Source organism: Triticum aestivum, chromosome 2D (genome assembly GCF_018294505.1).
Source record: "Triticum aestivum cultivar Chinese Spring chromosome 2D, IWGSC CS RefSeq v2.1, whole genome shotgun sequence".
NCBI classification, from domain to species: domain Eukaryota; kingdom Viridiplantae; phylum Streptophyta; class Magnoliopsida; order Poales; family Poaceae; genus Triticum; species Triticum aestivum.
Window position 1 is genome coordinate 645,428,557 of NC_057799.1, and position 11,128 is coordinate 645,439,684.

The following is an 11,128-nucleotide window of genomic DNA, read 5'->3' on the forward strand; positions in this document are numbered from 1 at the left end:
TCATAAGGCTTACGGTTTATCACCTGCCAAGACAAGGAATTCTAATAAGCACATTGCATAGGCACAATACCTCTCAGTGGCATAGAACCTGTCTTCTGAGCTCTGACGGAGGTTCAAGCAGAGATAGTACACAGAAATATGCATTTCTTCATAAACTTGCTGTGAAGTTGTCGATGAGTAAATAAAAATGAAGGAAAACAATGCCGTTGGTTACCAAGTTGTAGCACATAGTTTCTGCATGAGGTTCAGGGATTTAGTCGTGTGTATATGCATGTTGCGACAATAAAAGAGTGGTCGATATGTTGAAATGCCTAGAAAGACAAGTATTTAGGAACGGAGGGAGTAGAATGGGGAAAGGACACTAAAGGAAAATGGGCAAACAGACAACCCTCCACAGATCTCTCCCCGCCGCCTCTCTCTCCTCGTTCCATCATCGTCAGCGGCCGCCGGGCCCTCCAGCCGCCACCGCCACCGCCTCCTCCTCCTACTCGTTCCTCACTCCTGATCTTCCATCTCCCTCCCGACCTCGAGCGCAGCAGCGGATTCGGTCCGAGCTGGAGGTGATGTCGACGAGGTTGCAGTTCCCGTCGGCATCCTCTGCAGCGGTTCCCGTGGGGTGGACCGTACTCTGCTCATATCGATGTCGGCGGCCGCGGCCATCTGTGCCATGGCATCAGCCTTCCCCTGCCTGGCGCGGCAGCTTGTTGGTTGGATCGCGCCATCGACGCAGCTGGCTCGGCGGAGACTGGGGACTCTGTATCATACTACCTCTCCGCCCAGTGTGCTCGCTCCCAGTCTCCGACCATTTTTAGGTGCGGATCGCCCCAACATTGCTACACCACACGCATCTCTCTTGTTTACCATGTGCCGAGTCCTCGTACTAATTGAACCTAAGAATTCATCCTGGGGAGCAGCCACCATCTTCGTTTTGGTCTCCTACGCTGACATCCTGGCACCCACCGCATGAGAAAACTTGAAGTTCAGAGTAAAATGTAAATGCAGAGTATGGTCGTTACGTGTGTCCATATCTTCCTGTAGACTACTTTGTGCTGCTTCAATTGTTCCATTTTTTTAGAATTCTGCAAACAGATTTTGCAAGGCTATGTACTTGATCGTCATTTTTTCCTTTGTGTTTTTATTTCTATGCAATAAGTTTTGTTATCTAAAAAAACAGGACACTGATACATAATGTTTCTAACCATCTCAGAATTATTTCATGTATATAATCTGGTAGAACTTGGCATGCTGGGTTCTAGTAGATAAGTTTAATTAGATGGATCAACAATGCAACAACACTGGAAAGTGCAATTTTTATTCAATAGAATTGACAAGATTAATTTTTGTATTACATAGCACTTCCTGTGAATTACAAGCATCAGTTGTATGCTTTATACCTTCATGTAGCATTTTCCCCGTTTCTTGAACTGAATCAATTGTAACAGAAATGGCAACTTTGCCTAGAGGAACACCGGGAAATGGAAACATGCAACTGAATCCCCGTGCTTTTTCCAAAAGTTTTCTACATCACTTGGGTAGAATCCTCTGTAGTTCAATAATAACCCCCGACGAGGGTAAAGGCATGGTCCAATATTACTAGAGCTGCTCTGAAACATATTTTTGATTCAATTAAAGTAACTTTGGTCATTGGCTCTAACATCATAATCTGGATTTTTGTACTGCTGTACTTATGATATTCTGTTTTTATGAACAGCTATTAGGACTTGGCATTTTTCATTTCCCATGATATAAGCCCAGTGTGACTTGTCTTGTCATTTATTTCAACTAGTAATAGCTACTTGCCTTTGTTGGAACAGGGAGAAAGGAAAACAAGCCCCGACTATGGACAAACAATTTTCTAAGACTGACAAAAAGGGTACAACCTTCATTGATTCTACAGCCTCCGCCAAACATGTAAGACATAATTTATATGCACCTACTACTATGATGATTTGGAAGTGCGTAATACCTACTTACAGATAGAAGTTGATGCAAATAACTTACTGTTGGCCCTTCATGCACAAATTAAGACCATAGTTCACTTGAATTCTGATCTTTCAATTGATGAACTAATGCAGAAATGTGACTCATCTAAGTGGTGTGATCGCGTAGTTGGCTTTGGTGGTAGAATTAGAGCAAGAAATTTGCGAGGACTAACATTAAGGAAGGCTGAATAGGTTTCCAAACTTCAAGCTTCTGAGCACGCGAAACAAGTACTTGATGAAAAGTTCAATGGCGTGGTGCAAGAAGAATTAGCAATTAAACGTCTTATGTTTGCTAGATCTCTAAGTGATAGTTCTCATGAAATCCAACATGATCAAGTAGGTTGTTCTCATACATTGGTTTTATATGTTGTTATACTTTGTGCCAATTTTTTTACAAGGACTGACTTTCATAAACTACTCAACATTTTGTAGGACTGATGGTCCACCGTAAGATATAGAAGCATCAGGAGGCATTGTATTCACCGATGAAGAATGATATCCATTAAAAGAACTATGTTGTCCCTCGACTGAAGATTAAAAATATTATCTTTTCTAGTTCTCTCGTTTTCCGAATAGATATGAGCAAGTAGATTGGTCATCTAAGGAGTGCTTTTGAATCAAATTTCTTAAATGATATTTTAATTTAAGAATTATATGTTGTAATTTTGGTATTTCTATTAATAAAAGAGGTTACAATCTTTTCTATTCATATTATTTTGTTTCTATATTTGTGTCGATGTTAATATTGAAATGTTGGATACTGCATAAAGTGATTGCTGAACGGATACTTCTACTAATTAATATAAGTGGTTCTGATGGATATCAAAGTTGTGAACAGAGTGGTTGCCATGAGAACACTATTAGTGAAGACAAAAGTGGTTGCTAATACTAGATTGTGGTTGCTATTGCCTTGGGATTAACGATGACACGCCATCCTGTCGTTACAAGAATAACGACCACAAAATGTGGTCGTTAGACTTTTAACGACGGAGCCTACTACGACTAGCACATTGTGGTCGTTAATGACCTTTAACGACTACAATCTGACTTTTAACGACCACATATATCGTCGTTAAAAACCATTTTCCTAGTAGTGTACCGCTCCCCCTCGCGGTACTGCCGCTGGACCCAGAGCAGTACTACCGCGGTGGTAAGGGCGGTACTACCGCCTCTACTGCCGCAACTAGTACCGCAAAACCCGACACGAGAAAAAGAACCCTCGAGTCGAGGCGGTAGTAGCACGTAGCCGCAGCGGTACTACGGCAGAGAGCTCCAAGCGGTACTACCGCTGTGGCCCGCGGTACTACCGCTGGGACCAGAAGAAGCACACACAAGAAGGGAAAAGAGCTCTCCATTGAAGCGGAAAGGCTCGGAGGGTGTGCAAGGGATGTGTACGTGTTGATTCCACCCTAGCCTTATCAAAGCGGACCCCTTTTTGATAGTAAGGTGACTCCTACGAAACTAGTCCACCAAACTGAGTCGAAAGGACTACACCGTCTTCGCTTCAAACTCCGAGGGGATGGAATCGTCTCGTGCCAAAGGATGAATCTCTGAAAAAACTCAACGCACATGATTAGTCCGCAAAAGGAAAATGAAGGTGCTCCAGTCTTTTTTCGGGTAAACACGCCCGAGTACCCGGGTACAATTCACTTCTGATATCTCGCGGTGCGTGAACGGAATTTACCTAAAGAGCGTGGCGGCGGCGGAGGACCCTGACAGGCACGTTACCCCCTTGACGCTGCATGGCTCTCTGCCGCACCCGGCGCCTGCCGCTTCACTCCCCGAAGAGGCAAGTCACTAATTTGGAGGACCCCACTTTCCCGTTGGATGGGTCCTCGTCTGATCAGACGGCTCACAAGTCGTAGGAGGAAGCACACGATCCGTGTGCATTGTCCTTATTGGTTGCGGTGGACTACCAACTCACGTTTCGACTTGGATTTCTTTTACTACCTCAATTCCTAAATACTACTACTTTCGTCCTGGTTTATTAGTCTTCATTGTAATGTGTGTCAAATTTTAATCATAGATTTAATTAATAAAAATTCATGTATGTCACAAAAATTATATCATTGAAAATTATGTTTAAATATGAATCCAACGATATAATTTTTGTTGACATGAATTAATATTTTGTCAGTTAAATCTTTTGTCAAAATTTAGCACAAATTACAAAGATGACTAATAAATCAGAATGAAGGTAGTAGTACTTACTCCGGTCCTTTTTACTCTGCATATAAGAATTGTCTAAAGTCAAACTTCGTAAAGTTTAACCATATTTGTATGAAAAATATTAACATCTGCAATGCTACATTTATACAATACGAAAACTAAAATCATCACACATCTAATGTTGTTGATTTCACATTTTGAATGTTGGTATTCTTTTTTATAAACTTGGTCAAAGTTTACAAGCTTTGACTTCAGACAAATTTTATATGCAAACAAAAAAGGACCGGAGGGAGTACAACTATTTTTCTTTAGAAGCTTCCAATCTTCAATCATGGCAGTACAAAGAACAACAGAGGTAATAAAAATTATAACCATGTTCGTGGACCACCTAAACGACTACACGCACTGGAGCAAGCCGAAAACGCGCCGCCATCACCCCCTTCTCACCGGTCCGGACAAACCTTGCTGTAGTAGACAGTCAAAAAGTCATCATGCTAAGGCCCCGTAGGACCAGCGCACCAGAGTAGCAACCATCACCGATGAAGAAAGTCATATATCAGAAGGATCAAACCTGTAAACATCTAAACAAAAGTCGAATATAAACCGAATCAAGACACATGCAAGGAGGCAAAAAAGGTATAGGTAACCAAACACGGCTATAGTATACCAATAGAAGGCTCATCTACAACTGAGGCAAGAAAAATAGATAGTTTCAGACATGGAGTTTCTTAGCTCGGGCTCAAATGAGCTTAGCTGGACAATAAAATCAGGAAAAAATGTTTTTAAAAAAATTCTGATTCTTTTAACATTAAGATAGTTTTTGAGTGCTTCCAAATTTTTATCGTGGAAGCTGTGGAGAAAAATTGGATGCTCCGAGATGCTACTTCCAAAGCATTTTGAAGTGCTAATTTTCTTTTTTGGCACGACTTTCACAAATGTGATATGATGATGAAAATTTGTAACACGTGAAACATTTCTTGTTCGCCACAAAACAAATAAGAATTCTTTGAATTAGTTATGATTTTTTTTTCAAATTTACTGCTAACGCGAAGAGCATTTGAGCTCGAGCTGAGACGAGGACTTTTTGATAGTTTCCATCTTCTCCCATTCTTTAAACCATGAACCATCAACATCACCGATATAATTGAAGATGATATCTACTTGGATAAGTTAAGAGGTGTAAATGCATATATCCAATTGAAGGTTTATTGTCACCTTCTTGCTTGCAAAGTGCATACACTGTTTATTCGTTCTATTAAGTTGCATGAAAATTCAACAACAATTAACAGAAAGTATGTACAAAGCACTCATATTCCTTACTGAAATTTACTGTTGTTTCACAGAGGGAGCAGAACTCCAGACACAGATGACACGCCTCTGTTTTCCAGAGCACCAAAAAGATTTATAAAGCAGAAAACTTGCAAGACAAATATTGCTTTACCCAACAAGAAGACTTTCCTATGTTTGCATACATCGCACTTACTTTGGACATTGATAACGCGCGTACGTTCAGCCGGGAGACACCCCAGCCCGAAAGAATTGTTCGTGCTGGGAGGGTCGCTGGAACGAACGAACTCGTTAGGTGGAAGGACCCCTCCAGCCCGAACAATCCCATGTCGCATAATATTGTCGCTAGCACAAAGATTTGGCTCCTCTCCCCTCCAGCGGACCAGCCCAAAATGGGACAAAGCCCAGAAACGCCATTTGCTCCAAGAATATAAAAAAACAAAGAATTACAATATTGAAGGCCCAAAACTGCTTATGTCCCAAATTTTTGTAGAGAACACAAAAACGGCCTAAAAATGCACTGACCAAGAAAAACAATACTCCCTCCATTGTTATTTACTCCGCATATTAGCTTTGGTCAAAGTCAAACTTTGTAAACTTTAACAAAGTTTATAGACAAAAATGTTAACATATACGATAACAAATCGATACAATTAGATTCATTATTGAATATACTTTCACAACATATAGATTTATTATTGTAAATGTTCATATTTTTTTCTATGAACTTGGTCAAACTTTATGAAGTTTGACTTCAGTCAAATCTAATATGCAGAGTAAATAAAAACGGGGGGAGTACCTGAAAAAAATCTAGGAACAAAAGGTTGCCATCCTTCAGTGAACAAAACTACCATATAATCATGAAAAAAGGTATATTATAGAAACTTTCATGATTTGCTGTGATGTTCATGCACACTTCATGACAAAAATGAGTGTGGAAAATTTGCCATGATATAATGGAAAAAAAATGGCCATATAAGATAGAACAAAAAAGATTTGTACAAAAATTGTCATCGGGCATGTACACAAATATTCTGAGCAATGCCATGTCAATGGATACAAAATCCTTAACTTCATCATATTTCAATACACAAATGTACTTGCATTTTCCTTGCACACAACCAACAGGAAGTAAAAACAGAAAAACGACATATACACGAGAAAATGGCATGATATTAAATGAGAAACCGTGCAGGTTTAAAAGTTTTTCCCATGGGCCATAGCAATGTTTGATGGAAAATGCTCTATCTATCATGGAAAACTTAGCTACCAAAAGGTTTACACTTGTAATTGTTTTTTGCCATGTTATCAAGTATGAATTTGCCATGGTACTTGGATTAAACTTGCCACGATCCATAAATTAATTTTGCCATTGTCCATAAAAAAGTTTGCCATGTCAAAAGAGATAAATAAAATATGGCAAATTTGCCATATCCATATGAATCATAGTAATACACATTTCAAGAAAAAAATAGTGGTAACTATTTGAAAGATGGCAGGTTTGCCATGATTTAAAAACTTGCCATGGTCAATCAATTAATTTTGCCATGGTTCATATAGTAAGTTTGCCGTGTTAGAGAAATAAAAACTAACATACATTTGAAGAAAATGGTGGCAAATTATTTGAAAGATGGCAAGATTGCCATGTTTTAAAGACTTTCAGAATTTTTGCTAGTTTTTAATGGCAAAACACCCCGTAAGAACACATCTTAATTTGCCATGGCAAAAATACATGGAACTTGCCGTGGCAAATTTAACTATATTGACATGGCAAATATATCACATGGAACATGGCAAAAATGATGTGAAATTGCCGTGGCAAATAATAGTGAAATTTGTCATGGCAAAAAAACAGTTAAAAATTTGCCATGATGTGTGAATTGCCACGATCGATCAAAATAAATTTGCCATGGTAGAGAATGAAAACAAATGTCACGTCTTACTCAATTTGCGACCTATGACATTTTTAACAAAATTGTCATGTTCTACTCAACATCTACTCAAGTGAGTCGAGAATCTAAGTACAATAAATAGTAGGAATGGGAAAACTACAAAAAGTTGTTTGAAGATTGCCATGTTCTGCGCACAAAATGTCATGTTCTACTCAAATTTGCCATCTTCGACATTGTCTACAAAATTGCCATGTTACCATGGCAACTAGCACAAGTGCATCTACGGATTCATTTAATGGATCAGGCTATAGTAAACTTGCCATGGTCCATATTATATTTGCCATGGTCCATATAATAAGTTTGTCGTTAGAAGAAATAAAATATAGCATAAATTTGAAGAAAATGGTGGCAAACTATTTTAAGACCGCAAGATTGCCATGTCTTGAAAACTTTCAAAAAAATTGTTTATTTTTAACGGCAAAACAACATATCTTAATTTCTCATGGCAAAAACACGTGAAACTTGCCATGGCAAATTTAACTATATTGATATGGCAAATATATCACATGGACCATGGCGAAATAAATTAAAAGTTTGCCATGACACTAAAAGTGAAATTGACATGGCAATAATAGTGTGAAATTTGCCACAGCAAAAAAAGAGTAAAAAAATTGCCATGGTGTGTGAATTGCCATGATCCATCGTAGAGAATGAAAACAAATGTCATGTCGTACTCAATTTGCCACCTCTGACATTTTTAACAAAATTGCCATGTTCTACTCAACATCAACTCAAGTGAATCAAGAATTCTAAGTACACTAAATAGTAGGAACGGAAAATCTACTAAAAGTTGTCCGACAATTTGCTATGTTTTGCACAAAAAATGACATGTTCTACTCAAATTTGCCATCATCTGCACCTAAAATAGCTCTGTCATCATCTGCGCCTAAAAATAGCCCTGTCATCGTCTGCACCTAAAATAGACCATAATGAACATGAACATCAACTAAAAATGCCATCATCTGCGCCTAACATAGCCCTTCACAGAAAAAAAGTGTAGAGAAGAGGGGGAACAGGAAGACACCCTGCAGGCATCTCACTACCTGACAGTAGCGACACACAGCAGCGATAGCAAAAAATAGCGCATGATGGCCTCTGGCCTGGACTTCCTGGCAACCCCAGCGCCCGTACAAGACAAGGAGGAGGGTCCCGTCACCCATGGGCAGCGCCCTGGTCACCGGGCTAGGAGAAGACGTGACGGTGGAGGGTGTCGCGGCGCAGGATCGCGCCGTCGCCTCCGGGCGGCCGCGCAACGGACAAGTTCCCAGCGTCCCGATAAGCTTGAGAAGACGACGAGGATGATTCCGTCGCTCACGAGGAGGAGGGCGCCGAGGGGCTAGGACGGCCGTCGCCTCCAGCCGCACCGTCGCGACGGGTGCGCGGCGGAGGAGACGCAGCTCCGCGTGACGGCGGACTATGATGGCGTCGGTCAGCTCGGCGACGGCGAGGAGCACGCAGATGGAGGCGGCCTCGACGGCCGTCGCCTCCCTCGCCCCTAGCCCCCCGCCCATGACGGCAGATGGAGACGCTCGGCTCGGACCCGGAGCACGCCGGCCTGGTTCTCGGCACCGGCGAGTATGACAGCGAGCTGCGCCGGTCGGCCTCCGCGGCTTGGCTCACCCTATGTGGGCTGGGTCAGTGTGTGTGAGATGAAAGGATAAGCAGAGGAACAGAGAGCGTTTGGCTGGGGAGGAAAAGCATCGTTCGGGATGGGGATAGCTTTTACCGAACGCCCGGATGATGTATTTGACGCCCAAGGCTGCACTCGGCCTCCACTAAGAAACCTACCATTGCCATGTTTGTTGGAGTGAATTGCAAAAAACCACCACATTTTAAGTTTATGTTTGGATTTGCCACCACATTTCTTGTGCGCCCCAAAAATCTACCGATTTTCTTGCTAATTTTCTCAATAAACACTGATGATCTATTTAGGACGAATTAATTCCATTTCCGATATATCGGGCCCACTGGTCAGGTCCAGATGACACTAAATGGTCAACGTTGTTTGTTTTGACTGCTAAAACAAATCCCACCGCAACCATTGTCCCACCTCCTCTCGCTCTCGCTCATGGCCGGCGCGGCTCCGCCGCCTCTCTCTCCCGTGACCCCTCCACCTTCCTCCATCTCCTCTCCCTCCCAGTGCCGGCGAGATCCGCAACACTGCGTCCCGTTCCGAGCCGTCTCACACTAGATCAGGTGGATCCCACGACGCAGCTCCTTCCCCTGCCCTGCATCGGTGAGCTCCGCCCCCACCTCTGGCGCGCGGCGAGCCTGATGCATGGGACGGCCGGCCGGACTCACGAACGAGGACGACCAACCACGACGGCAACTACGCATGAGGAACGCGAGCACGTCCTCGGCATAGAAGAGCCAGAGCGCGTCGTCGACGCCGCGCGCCACCGGCATGGCCAGGGCATGCCGCTGGCACCGGAGCCCACGGTCACACCGCACATCGAAGATGCTCGCCAGCCGCGCCATGGAGTTCCCGTTGGCCACAGCTCGGCAACACCACAGCAGCATGCGTCACGTCTCACAGCCTCGCCATGCCGGCTCACGCCACCGTTTCGGCCTTCTCTAGCCAGGGAAGACCGCGTCACCGGGCTACTCGCCTCCTGTTGCTTCCGGCGTTGACCCAGGCAGCACGGCTGATCCGCAGACCATCACCTCTGCCCTCCCGTCCATCTCTGCCCATGCACGCGAGGTGTTTGTTGGAATGCCACAAGGAGGACAAGGTTTGAGCAAGATGACGATGCTGGCGGGTGGGCCCTCTGTTCAACTTAACGGTCAACCGACGGTGTTGACCATTTAGCGCCATGTGGACCTAACCAGTGGGCCCGATATGTCAGAAATTGAATTACTTCGACCCAAATCGACCATCAGTGTTTATTGAGAAAATTAGCAAGAAAATCGGTAGATTTTTGGGGCGCACAAGAAATGTGGTGGCAAATCCAAACATAAACTTGAAATGTGGTGGTTTTTTGCAATTCACTCTGTTTGTTGGCATGTTAGCAAGTCTTCAGGTCGACCAAGATACTGGTCCAAATTAGTATCGATTTTCTATATCATAGGAGCATATGCTGTGGAGCTCCCAAGGAAGTACTCCCTCCTTATCAAAATATAAGACGTTTCTTGAAATAGCAGTACCAATAGAAAACCTCTAAGTGAACTCCCTCCTTATCAAAATATAAGACGTTTCTTGAGATAGCAGCACCAATAGAAAACCTCTAAGTGCTGCAGGCATGTAAGCATTTATAGGGACTTCACTTACAAAATGGTAATATCAATATACCAATTCCAGAGATGGATAAAACACGTTTTGTCATCATGCAAAATATTACTCCCTCTGTCCCATAATGTAAGACGTTTCTTGACACTAGTGTTCTAACATGTCATCTAACAGAAAGCATGATCGCATCACCATCTGTTCTAACATGTCATGTAACACCAACTCAACAGAGCTTCACACAACAAGTCAGCCTAGCAACAAAATCCGAAAGAAGAACACTATGGAGCAAATACAAAGAAAGATGAACCCAACCAGATGCACAACACTCCACAGAAACCCACCAGTGCTGTACGCGGCTGTACGCCACAGCATGCTAGCTAGTAGTATAAGTTATGGCCAAACAGAAATAGATAGATATGACTGGGTAAAAAGGTATCATAATCATACTTCATACCATTCTTCTGTCACAGCATTCTGCAGGCACCAAGTTAAAGTTGGTGCGCCGCCAGAAG